Consider the following 10,836-nt stretch of genomic DNA (forward strand, 5'->3'; position numbering starts at 1 on the left):
GGGAAGGAGTGTCAGTATGAAATTGGAGGGTGGGGGAAGGAGTGTCAGTATGTAATTGGAGGGAGGGTGAAGGAGTGTCAGTATGTAATTGGAGGGAGGGGGAAGGAGTGTCAGTATGTAATTGGAGGGAGGGTGAAGGAGTGTCAGTATGTAATTGGAGGGAGGGGGAAGGAGTGTCAGTATGTAATTGGAGGGAGGGGGAAGGAGTGTCAGTATGTAATTGGAGGGAGGGGGAAGGAGTGTCAGTATGTAATTGGAGGGAGGGGGAAGGAGTGTCAGTATGTAATTGGAGGGAGGGTGAAGGAGTGTCAGTATGTAATTGGAGGGAGGGGGAAGGAGTGTCAGTATGTAATTGGAGGGGGGGAAGGAGTGTCAGTATGTAATTGGAGGGAGGGGGAAGGAGTGTCAGTATGTAATTGGAGGGAGGGGGAAGGAGTGTCAGTCTGTAATTGGAGGGAGGGGGAAGGAGTGTCAGTATGTAATTGGAGGGAGGGGGAAGGAGTGTCAGTATGTAATTGGAGGGTGGAGGAAGGAGTGTCATTATGTAATTGGAGGGAGGGTGAAGGAGTGTCAGTATGTAATTGGAGGGAGGGTGAAGGAGTGTCAGTATGTAATTGGAGGGAGGGGGAAGGAGTGTCATTTTGTAATTGGTGGGCGGGGAAGGAGTGTCAGTATGTAATTGGAGGGAGGGTGAAGGAGTGTCAGTATGTAATTGGAGGGAGGGGGAAGGAGTGTCAGTATGTGATTGGAGGGAGGGTGAAGGAGTGTCAGTATGTAATTGGAGGGAGGGGGAAGGAGTGTCAGTATGTAATTGGAGGGAGGGGGAAGGAGTGTCAGTATGTGATTGGAGGGAGGGTGAAGGAGTGTCAGTATGTAATTGGAGGGAGGGGGAAGGAGTGTCAGTATGTAATTGGAGGGAGGGGGAAAGAGTGTCAGTATGTAATTGGAGGGAGGGGGAAGGAGTGTCAGTATGTAATTGGAGGGAGGGGGAAGGAGTGTCAGTATGTAATTGGAGGGAGGGGGAAGGAGTGTCATTTTGTAATTGGTGGGCGGGGAAGGAGTGTCAGTATGTAATTGGAGTGAGGGGGAAGGAGTGTCAGTATGTAATTGGAGGGAGGGGGAAGGAGTGTCAGTATGTAATTGGAGGGAGGGGGAAGGAGTGTCAGTATGTAATTGGAGGGAGGGGGAAGGAGTGTCAGTATGTAATTGGAGGGTGGGGGAAGGAGTGTCACTCTGTAATTGGAGGGAGGGGGAAGGAGTGTCAGTATGTAATTGGAGGGTGGGGGAAGGAGTGTCAGTATGTAATTGGAGGGAGGGGGAAGGAGTGTCAGTATGTAATTGGAGGGTGGGGGAAGGAGTGTCACTCTGTAATTGGAGGGAGGGGGAAGGAGTGTCAGTATGTAATTGGAGGGAGGGGGAAGGAGTGTCAGTATGTAATTGGAGGGAGGGGGAAGGAGTGTCAGTATGTAATTGGAGGGAGGGGGAAGGAGTGTCAGTATGTAATTGGAGGGAGGGGGAAGGAGTGTCAGTCTGTAATTGGAGGGAGGGGGAAGGAGTGTCAGTATGTGATTGGAGGGAGGGGGAAGGAGTGTCAGTATGTAATTGGAGGGAGGGGGAAGGAGTGTCAGTATGTAATTGGAGGGAGGGGGAAGGAGTGTCAGTATGTAATTGGAGGGAGGGGGCAGGAGTGTCAGTGTGTAATTGGAGGGAGGGGGAAGGAGTGTCAGTATGTAATTGGAGGGAGGGGGAAGGAGTGTCAGTATGTAATTGGAGGGTGGGGGAAGGAGTGTCAGTATGTAATTGGAGGGAGGGGGAAGGAGTGTCAGTATGTAATTGGAGGGAGGGGGCAGGAGTGTCAGTATGTAATTGGAGGGAGAGGGAAGGAGTGTCAGTATGTAATTGGAGGGAGGGGGAAGGAGTGTCAGTATGTAATTGGAGGGAGGGGGAAGGAGTGTCAGTATGTAATTGGAGGGAGGGGGAAGGAGTGTCAGTATGTAATTGGAGGGAGGGGGAAGGAGTGTCAGTATGTAATTGGAGGGAGGGGGAAGGAGTGTCAGTATGTAATTGGAGGGAGGGGGAAGGAGTGTCAGTGTGTAATTGGAGGGAGGGGGAAGGAGTGTCAGTATGTAATTGGAGGGAGGGGGAAGGAGTGTCAGTATGTAATTGGAGGGAGGGGGAAGGAGTGTCAGTGTGTAATTGGAGGGAGGGGGAAGGAGTGTCAGTATGTAATTGGAGGGAGGGGGAAGGAGTGTCAGTGTGTAATTGGAGGGAGGGGGAAGGAGTGTCAGTATGTAATTGGAGGGAGGGGGAAGGAGTGTCAGTATGTAATTGGAGGGAGGGGGAAGGAGTGTCAGTCTGTAATTGGAGGGAGGGTGAAGGAGTGTCAGTATGTAATTGGAGGGGGAGAAGGAGTGTCAGTAAGTAATTGGAGGGAGGGGGAAGGAGTGTCAGTATGTAATTGGAGGGAGTGGGAAGGAGTGTCAGTATGTAATTGGAGGGAGGGTGAAGGAGTGTCAGTATGTAATTGGAGGGAGGGGGAAGGAGTGTCAGTATGTAATTGGAGGGAGAGGGAAGGAGTGTCAGTATGTAATTGGAGGGAGGGGGAAGGAGTGTCAGTATGTAATTGGAGGGTGGGGGAAGGAGTGTCAGTATGTAATTGGAGGGAGGGGGAAGGAGTGTCAGTATGTAATTGGAGGGAGGGGGAAGGAGTGTCAGTATGTAATTGGAGGGAGGGGGAAAGAGTGTCAGTCTGTAATTGGAGGGAGGGGGAAGGAGTGTCAGTATGTAATTGGAGGGAGGGGGAAGGAGTGTCAGTATGTAATTGGAGGGAGGGTGAACGAGTGTCAGTATGTAATTGGAGGGAGGGTGAACGAGTGTCAGTATGTAATTGGAGGGAGGGGGAAGGAGTGTCAGTATGTAATGGGAGGGAGGGGGAAGAAGTGTCAGTATGTAATTGGAGGGAGGGGGAAAGAGTGTCAGTATGTAATTGGAGGGAGGGTGAACGAGTGTCAGTATGTAATGGGAGGGAGGGGGAAGGAGTGTCAGTATGTAATTGGAGGGAGGGGGAAGGAGTGTCAGTATGTAATTGGAGGGAGGGGGAAGGAGTGTCAGTATGTAATTGGAGGGAGGGGGAAGGAGTGTCAGTATGTAATTGGAGGGAGGGGGAAGGAGTTTCAGTATGTAATTGGAGGGAGGGTGAACGAGTGTCAGTATGTAATTGGAGGGAGGGGGAAGGAGTGTCAGTATGTAATTGGAGGGAGGGTGAACGAGTGTCAGTATGTAATGGGAGGGAGGGGGAAGGAGTGTCAGTATGTAATTGGAGGGAGGGAGAAGGAGTGTCAGTATGTAATTGGAGGGTGGAGGAAGGAGTGTCATTATGTAATTGGAGGGAGCGGGAAGGAGTGTCAGTCTGTAATTGGAGGGAGGGGGAAGGAGTGTCAGTATGTAATTGGAGGGAGGGTGAACGAGTGTCAGTATGTAATTGGAGGGGGGGAAGGAGTGTCAGTATGTAATTGGAGGGAGGGTGAAGGAGTGTCAGTATGTAATTGGAGGGAGGGGGAAGGAGTGTCAGTATGTAATTGGATGGAGGGGGAAGGAGTGTCAGTATGTAATTGGAGGGAGGGGGAAGGAGTGTCAGTATGTAATTGGAGGGAGGGGGAAGGAGTGTCAGTATGTAATTGGAGGGAGGGGGAAGGAGTGTCAGTATGTAATTGGAGGGAGGGGGAAGGAGTGTCAGTATGTAATGGGAGGGAGGGGGAAGGAGTGTCAGTCTGTAATGGGAGGGAGGGGCAAGGAGTGTCAGTATGTAATGGGAGGGAGGGGGAAGGAGTGTCAGTATGTAATTGGAGGGAGGGGGAAGGAGTGTCATTTTGTAATTGGTGGGCGGGGAAGGAGTTTCAGTTTGTAATTGGAGGGAGGGGGAAGGAGTGTCAGTTTGTAATTGGAGGGAGGGAGAAGGAGTGTCAGTATGTAATTGGAGGGATGGGGAAGGAGTGTCAGTATGTAATTGGAGGGAGGGGGAAGGAGTGTCAGTATGTAATTGGAGGGATGGGGAAGGAGTGTCAGTATGTAATTGGAGGGAGGGGGAAGGAGTGTCAGTATGTAATTGGAGGGAGGAGGAAGGAGTGTCAGTATGTAATTGGAGGGAGGGGGAAGGAGTGTCAGTATGTAATTGGAGGGAGGGGGAAGGAGTGTCATTTTGTAATTGGTGGGCGGGGAAGGAGTGTCAGTATGTAATTGGAGGGAGGGGTGAAGGAGTGTCAGTATGTAATTGGAGGGAGGGTGAACTAGTGTCAGTATGTAATTGGAGGGAGGGGGAAGGAGTGTCAGTATGTAATTGGAGGGAGGGGGAAGGAGTGTCAGTATGTAATTGGAGGGAGGGGGAAGTAGTGTCAGTATGTAATTGGAGAGGAGGGGGAAGGAGTGTCAGTATGTAATTGGAGGGAGGGGGAAGGAGTGTTAGTATGTAATTGGAGGGAGGGGGAAGGAGTGTCAGTATGTAATTGGAGGGAGGGGGAAGGAGTGTCAGTTTGTAATGGGAGGGAGTAGGAAGGAGTGTCAGTATGTAATTGGAGGGAGGGGGAAGGAGTGTTAGTATGTAATTGGAGGGAGGGGGAAGGAGTGTCAGTATGTAATGGGAGGGAGGGGGAAGGAGTGTCAGTATGTAATGGGAGGGAGGGGGAAGGAGTGTCAGTTTGTAATGGGAGGGAGGGGGAAGGAGTGTCAGTATGTAATTGGAGGGAGGGGGAAGGAGTGTCAGTATGTAATTGGAGGGAGGGGGAAGGAGTGTCAGTATGTAATGGGAGGGAGGGGGAAGGAGTGTCAGTTTGTAATGGGAGGGAGTGGGAAGGAGTGTCAGTATGTAATTGGAGGGAGGGGGAAGGAGTGTCATTTTGTAATTGGTGGGCGGGGAAGGAGTTTCAGTATGTAATTGGAGGGAGGGGGAAGGAGTGTCAGTTTGTAATTGGAGGGAGGGAGAAGGAGTGTCAGTATGTAATTGGAGGGATGGGGAAGGAGTGTCAGTATGTAATTGGAGGGAGGGGGAAGGAGTGTCAGTATGTAATTGGAGGGAGAGGGAAGGAGTGTCAGTATGTAATTGGAGGGAGAGGGAAGGAGTGTCAGTATGTAATTGGAGGGAGGGGGAAGGAGTGTCAGTATGTAATTGGAGGGAGGGGGAAGGAGTGTCAGTATGTAATTCGAGGGAGGGGGAAGGAGTGTCAGTATGTAATTGGAGGGAGGGGGAAGGAGTGTCAGTATGTAATTGGAGGGAGGGGGAAGGAGTGTCAGTATGTAATTGGAGGGAGGGGGAAAGAGTGTCAGTATGTAATTGGAGGGAGGGGGAAGGAGTGTCAGTATGTAATTGGAGGGAGGGGGAAGGAGTGTCAGTATGTAATTGGAGGGAGGGGGAAATAGTGTCAGTATGTAATTGGAGGGAGGGGGAAGGAGTGTCAGTATGTAATTGGAGGGAGGGGGAAGGAGTGTCAGTATGTAATTGGAGGGAGGGTGAAGGAGTGTCAGTATGTAAGTGGAGGGAGGGTGAAGGAGTGTCAGTATGTAATTGGAGGGAGGGTGAAGGAGTGTCAGTATGTAATTGGAGGGAGAGGGAAGGAGTGTCAGTATGTAAGTGGAGGGAGGGTGAACGAGTGTCAGTATGTAATTGGAGGGAGGGGGAAGGAGTGTCAGTATGTAATTGGAGGGAGGGGGAAGGAGTGTCAGTATGTAATTGGAGGGAGGGGGAAATAGTGTCAGTATGTAATTGGAGGGAGGGGGAAGGAGTGTCAGTATGTAATTGGAGGGAGGGGGAAGGAGTGTCAGTATGTAATTGGAGGGAGGGTGAAGGAGTGTCAGTATGTAAGTGGAGGGAGGGTGAAGGAGTGTCAGTATGTAATTGGAGGGAGGGTGAAGGAGTGTCAGTATGTAATTGGAGGGAGAGGGAAGGAGTGTCAGTATGTAAGTGGAGGGAGGGTGAACGAGTGTCAGTATGTAATTGGAGGGAGGGGGAAGGAGTGTCGGTATGTAATTGGAGGGAGGGGGAAGGAGTGTCAGTATGTAATTGGAGGGAGGGTGAAGGAGTGTCAGTATGTAATTGGAGGGAGGGTGAAGGAGTGTCAGTATGTAATTGGAGGGAGAGGGAAGGAGTGTCAGTATGTAAGTGGAGGGAGGGTGAACGAGTGTCAGTATGTAATGGGAGGGAGGGGGAAGGAGTGTCAGTATGTAATTGGAGGGAGGGGGAAGGAGTGTCAGTATGTAATTGGAGGGAGGGGGAAAGAGTGTCAGTATGTAATTGGAGGGAGGGGGAAGGAGTGTCAGTGTGTAATTGGAGGGAGGGGGAAGGAGTGTCAGTATGTAATTGGAGGGAGGGGGAAGGAGTGTCAGTATGTAATTGGAGGGAGGGGGAAGGAGTGTCAGTATGTAATTGGAGTGAGGGGGAAGGAGTGTCAGTATGTAATTGGAGGGTGGGGGAAGGAGTGTCAGTATGTAATTGGAGGGAGGGGGAAGGAGTGTCAGTATGTAATTGGAGGGAGGGGGAAGTAGTGTCAGTATGTAATTGGAGTGAGGGGGAAGGAGTGTCAGTATGTAATTGGAGGGTGGGGGAAGGAGTGTCAGTATGTAATTGGAGGGAGGGGGAAGGAGTGTCAGTATGTAATTGGAGGGAGGGTGAAGGAGTGTCATTTTGTAATTGGTGGGCGGGGAAGGAGTGTCAGTATGTAATTGGAGTGAGGGGGAAGGAGTGTCAGTATGTAATTGGAGGGAGGGGGAAGGAGTGTCAGTATGTAATTGGAGGGAGGGGGAAGGAGTGTCAGTATGTAATTGGAGGGTGGGGGAAGGAGTGTCACTCTGTAATTGGAGGGAGGGGGAAGGAGTGTCAGTATGTAATTGGAGGGTGGGGGAAGGAGTGTCAGTATGTAATTGGAGGGAGGGGGAAGGAGTGTCAGTATGTAATTGGAGGGTGGGGGAAGGAGTGTCACTCTGTAATTGGAGGGAGGGGGAAGGAGTGTCAGTATGTAATTGGAGGGAGGGGGAAGGAGTGTCAGTATGTAATTGGAGGGAGGGGGAAGGAGTGTCAGTATGTAATTGGAGGGAGGGGGAAGGAGTGTCAGTATGTAATTGGAGGGAGGGGGAAGGAGTGTCAGTCTGTAATTGGAGGGAGGGGGAAGGAGTGTCAGTATGTGATTGGAGGGAGGGGGAAGGAGTGTCAGTATGTAATTGGAGGGAGGGGGAAGGAGTGTCAGTATGTAATTGGAGGGAGGGGGAAGGAGTGTCAGTATGTAATTGGAGGGAGGGGGCAGGAGTGTCAGTGTGTAATTGGAGGGAGGGGGAAGGAGTGTCAGTATGTAATTGGAGGGAGGGGGAAGGAGTGTCAGTATGTAATTGGAGGGTGGGGGAAGGAGTGTCAGTATGTAATTGGAGGGAGGGGGAAGGAGTGTCAGTATGTAATTGGAGGGAGGGGGCAGGAGTGTCAGTATGTAATTGGAGGGAGAGGGAAGGAGTGTCAGTATGTAATTGGAGGGAGGGGGAAGGAGTGTCAGTATGTAATTGGAGGGAGGGGGAAGGAGTGTCAGTATGTAATTGGAGGGAGGGGGAAGGAGTGTCAGTATGTAATTGGAGGGAGGGGGAAGGAGTGTCAGTATGTAATTGGAGGGAGGGGGAAGGAGTGTCAGTATGTAATTGGAGGGAGGGGGAAGGAGTGTCAGTGTGTAATTGGAGGGAGGGGGAAGGAGTGTCAGTATGTAATTGGAGGGAGGGGGAAGGAGTGTCAGTATGTAATTGGAGGGAGGGGGAAGGAGTGTCAGTGTGTAATTGGAGGGAGGGGGAAGGAGTGTCAGTATGTAATTGGAGGGAGGGGGAAGGAGTGTCAGTGTGTAATTGGAGGGAGGGGGAAGGAGTGTCAGTATGTAATTGGAGGGAGGGGGAAGGAGTGTCAGTATGTAATTGGAGGGAGGGGGAAGGAGTGTCAGTCTGTAATTGGAGGGAGGGTGAAGGAGTGTCAGTATGTAATTGGAGGGGGAGAAGGAGTGTCAGTAAGTAATTGGAGGGAGGGGGAAGGAGTGTCAGTATGTAATTGGAGGGAGTGGGAAGGAGTGTCAGTATGTAATTGGAGGGAGGGTGAAGGAGTGTCAGTATGTAATTGGAGGGAGGGGGAAGGAGTGTCAGTATGTAATTGGAGGGAGAGGGAAGGAGTGTCAGTATGTAATTGGAGGGAGGGGGAAGGAGTGTCAGTATGTAATTGGAGGGTGGGGGAAGGAGTGTCAGTATGTAATTGGAGGGAGGGGGAAGGAGTGTCAGTATGTAATTGGAGGGAGGGGGAAGGAGTGTCAGTATGTAATTGGAGGGAGGGGGAAAGAGTGTCAGTCTGTAATTGGAGGGAGGGGGAAGGAGTGTCAGTATGTAATTGGAGGGAGGGGGAAGGAGTGTCAGTATGTAATTGGAGGGAGGGTGAACGAGTGTCAGTATGTAATTGGAGGGAGGGTGAACGAGTGTCAGTATGTAATTGGAGGGAGGGGGAAGGAGTGTCAGTATGTAATGGGAGGGAGGGGGAAGAAGTGTCAGTATGTAATTGGAGGGAGGGGGAAAGAGTGTCAGTATGTAATTGGAGGGAGGGTGAACGAGTGTCAGTATGTAATGGGAGGGAGGGGGAAGGAGTGTCAGTATGTAATTGGAGGGAGGGGGAAGGAGTGTCAGTATGTAATTGGAGGGAGGGGGAAGGAGTGTCAGTATGTAATTGGAGGGAGGGGGAAGGAGTGTCAGTATGTAATTGGAGGGAGGGGGAAGGAGTTTCAGTATGTAATTGGAGGGAGGGTGAACGAGTGTCAGTATGTAATTGGAGGGAGGGGGAAGGAGTGTCAGTATGTAATTGGAGGGAGGGTGAACGAGTGTCAGTATGTAATGGGAGGGAGGGGGAAGGAGTGTCAGTATGTAATTGGAGGGAGGGAGAAGGAGTGTCAGTATGTAATTGGAGGGTGGAGGAAGGAGTGTCATTATGTAATTGGAGGGAGCGGGAAGGAGTGTCAGTCTGTAATTGGAGGGAGGGGGAAGGAGTGTCAGTATGTAATTGGAGGGAGGGTGAACGAGTGTCAGTATGTAATTGGAGGGGGGGAAGGAGTGTCAGTATGTAATTGGAGGGAGGGTGAAGGAGTGTCAGTATGTAATTGGAGGGAGGGGGAAGGAGTGTCAGTATGTAATTGGATGGAGGGGGAAGGAGTGTCAGTATGTAATTGGAGGGAGGGGGAAGGAGTGTCAGTATGTAATTGGAGGGAGGGGGAAGGAGTGTCAGTATGTAATTGGAGGGAGGGGGAAGGAGTGTCAGTATGTAATTGGAGGGAGGGGGAAGGAGTGTCAGTATGTAATGGGAGGGAGGGGGAAGGAGTGTCAGTCTGTAATGGGAGGGAGGGGCAAGGAGTGTCAGTATGTAATGGGAGGGAGGGGGAAGGAGTGTCAGTATGTAATTGGAGGGAGGGGGAAGGAGTGTCATTTTGTAATTGGTGGGCGGGGAAGGAGTTTCAGTTTGTAATTGGAGGGAGGGGGAAGGAGTGTCAGTTTGTAATTGGAGGGAGGGAGAAGGAGTGTCAGTATGTAATTGGAGGGATGGGGAAGGAGTGTCAGTATGTAATTGGAGGGAGGGGGAAGGAGTGTCAGTATGTAATTGGAGGGATGGGGAAGGAGTGTCAGTATGTAATTGGAGGGAGGGGGAAGGAGTGTCAGTATGTAATTGGAGGGAGGAGGAAGGAGTGTCAGTATGTAATTGGAGGGAGGGGGAAGGAGTGTCAGTATGTAATTGGAGGGAGGGGGAAGGAGTGTCATTTTGTAATTGGTGGGCGGGGAAGGAGTGTCAGTATGTAATTGGAGGGAGGGGTGAAGGAGTGTCAGTATGTAATTGGAGGGAGGGTGAACTAGTGTCAGTATGTAATTGGAGGGAGGGGGAAGGAGTGTCAGTATGTAATTGGAGGGAGGGGGAAGGAGTGTCAGTATGTAATTGGAGGGAGGGGGAAGTAGTGTCAGTATGTAATTGGAGAGGAGGGGGAAGGAGTGTCAGTATGTAATTGGAGGGAGGGGGAAGGAGTGTTAGTATGTAATTGGAGGGAGGGGGAAGGAGTGTCAGTATGTAATTGGAGGGAGGGGGAAGGAGTGTCAGTTTGTAATGGGAGGGAGTAGGAAGGAGTGTCAGTATGTAATTGGAGGGAGGGGGAAGGAGTGTTAGTATGTAATTGGAGGGAGGGGGAAGGAGTGTCAGTATGTAATGGGAGGGAGGGGGAAGGAGTGTCAGTATGTAATGGGAGGGAGGGGGAAGGAGTGTCAGTTTGTAATGGGAGGGAGGGGGAAGGAGTGTCAGTATGTAATTGGAGGGAGGGGGAAGGAGTGTCAGTATGTAATTGGAGGGAGGGGGAAGGAGTGTCAGTATGTAATGGGAGGGAGGGGGAAGGAGTGTCAGTTTGTAATGGGAGGGAGTGGGAAGGAGTGTCAGTATGTAATTGGAGGGAGGGGGAAGGAGTGTCATTTTGTAATTGGTGGGCGGGGAAGGAGTTTCAGTTTGTAATTGGAGGGAGGGGGAAGGAGTGTCAGTTTGTAATTGGAGGGAGGGAGAAGGAGTGTCAGTATGTAATTGGAGGGATGGGGAAGGAGTGTCAGTATGTAATTGGAGGGAGGGGGAAGGAGTGTCAGTATGTAATTGGAGGGAGAGGGAAGGAGTGTCAGTATGTAATTGGAGGGAGAGGGAAGGAGTGTCAGTATGTAATTGGAGGGAGGGGGAAGGAGTGTCAGTATGTAATTGGAGGGAGGGGGAAGGAGTGTCAGTATGTAATTCGAGGGAGGGGGAAGGAGTGTCAGTATGTAATTGGA

The sequence above is a fragment of the Heptranchias perlo genome, unplaced genomic scaffold (assembly GCF_035084215.1).
Source record: "Heptranchias perlo isolate sHepPer1 unplaced genomic scaffold, sHepPer1.hap1 HAP1_SCAFFOLD_191, whole genome shotgun sequence".
NCBI lineage: Eukaryota > Metazoa > Chordata > Chondrichthyes > Hexanchiformes > Hexanchidae > Heptranchias > Heptranchias perlo.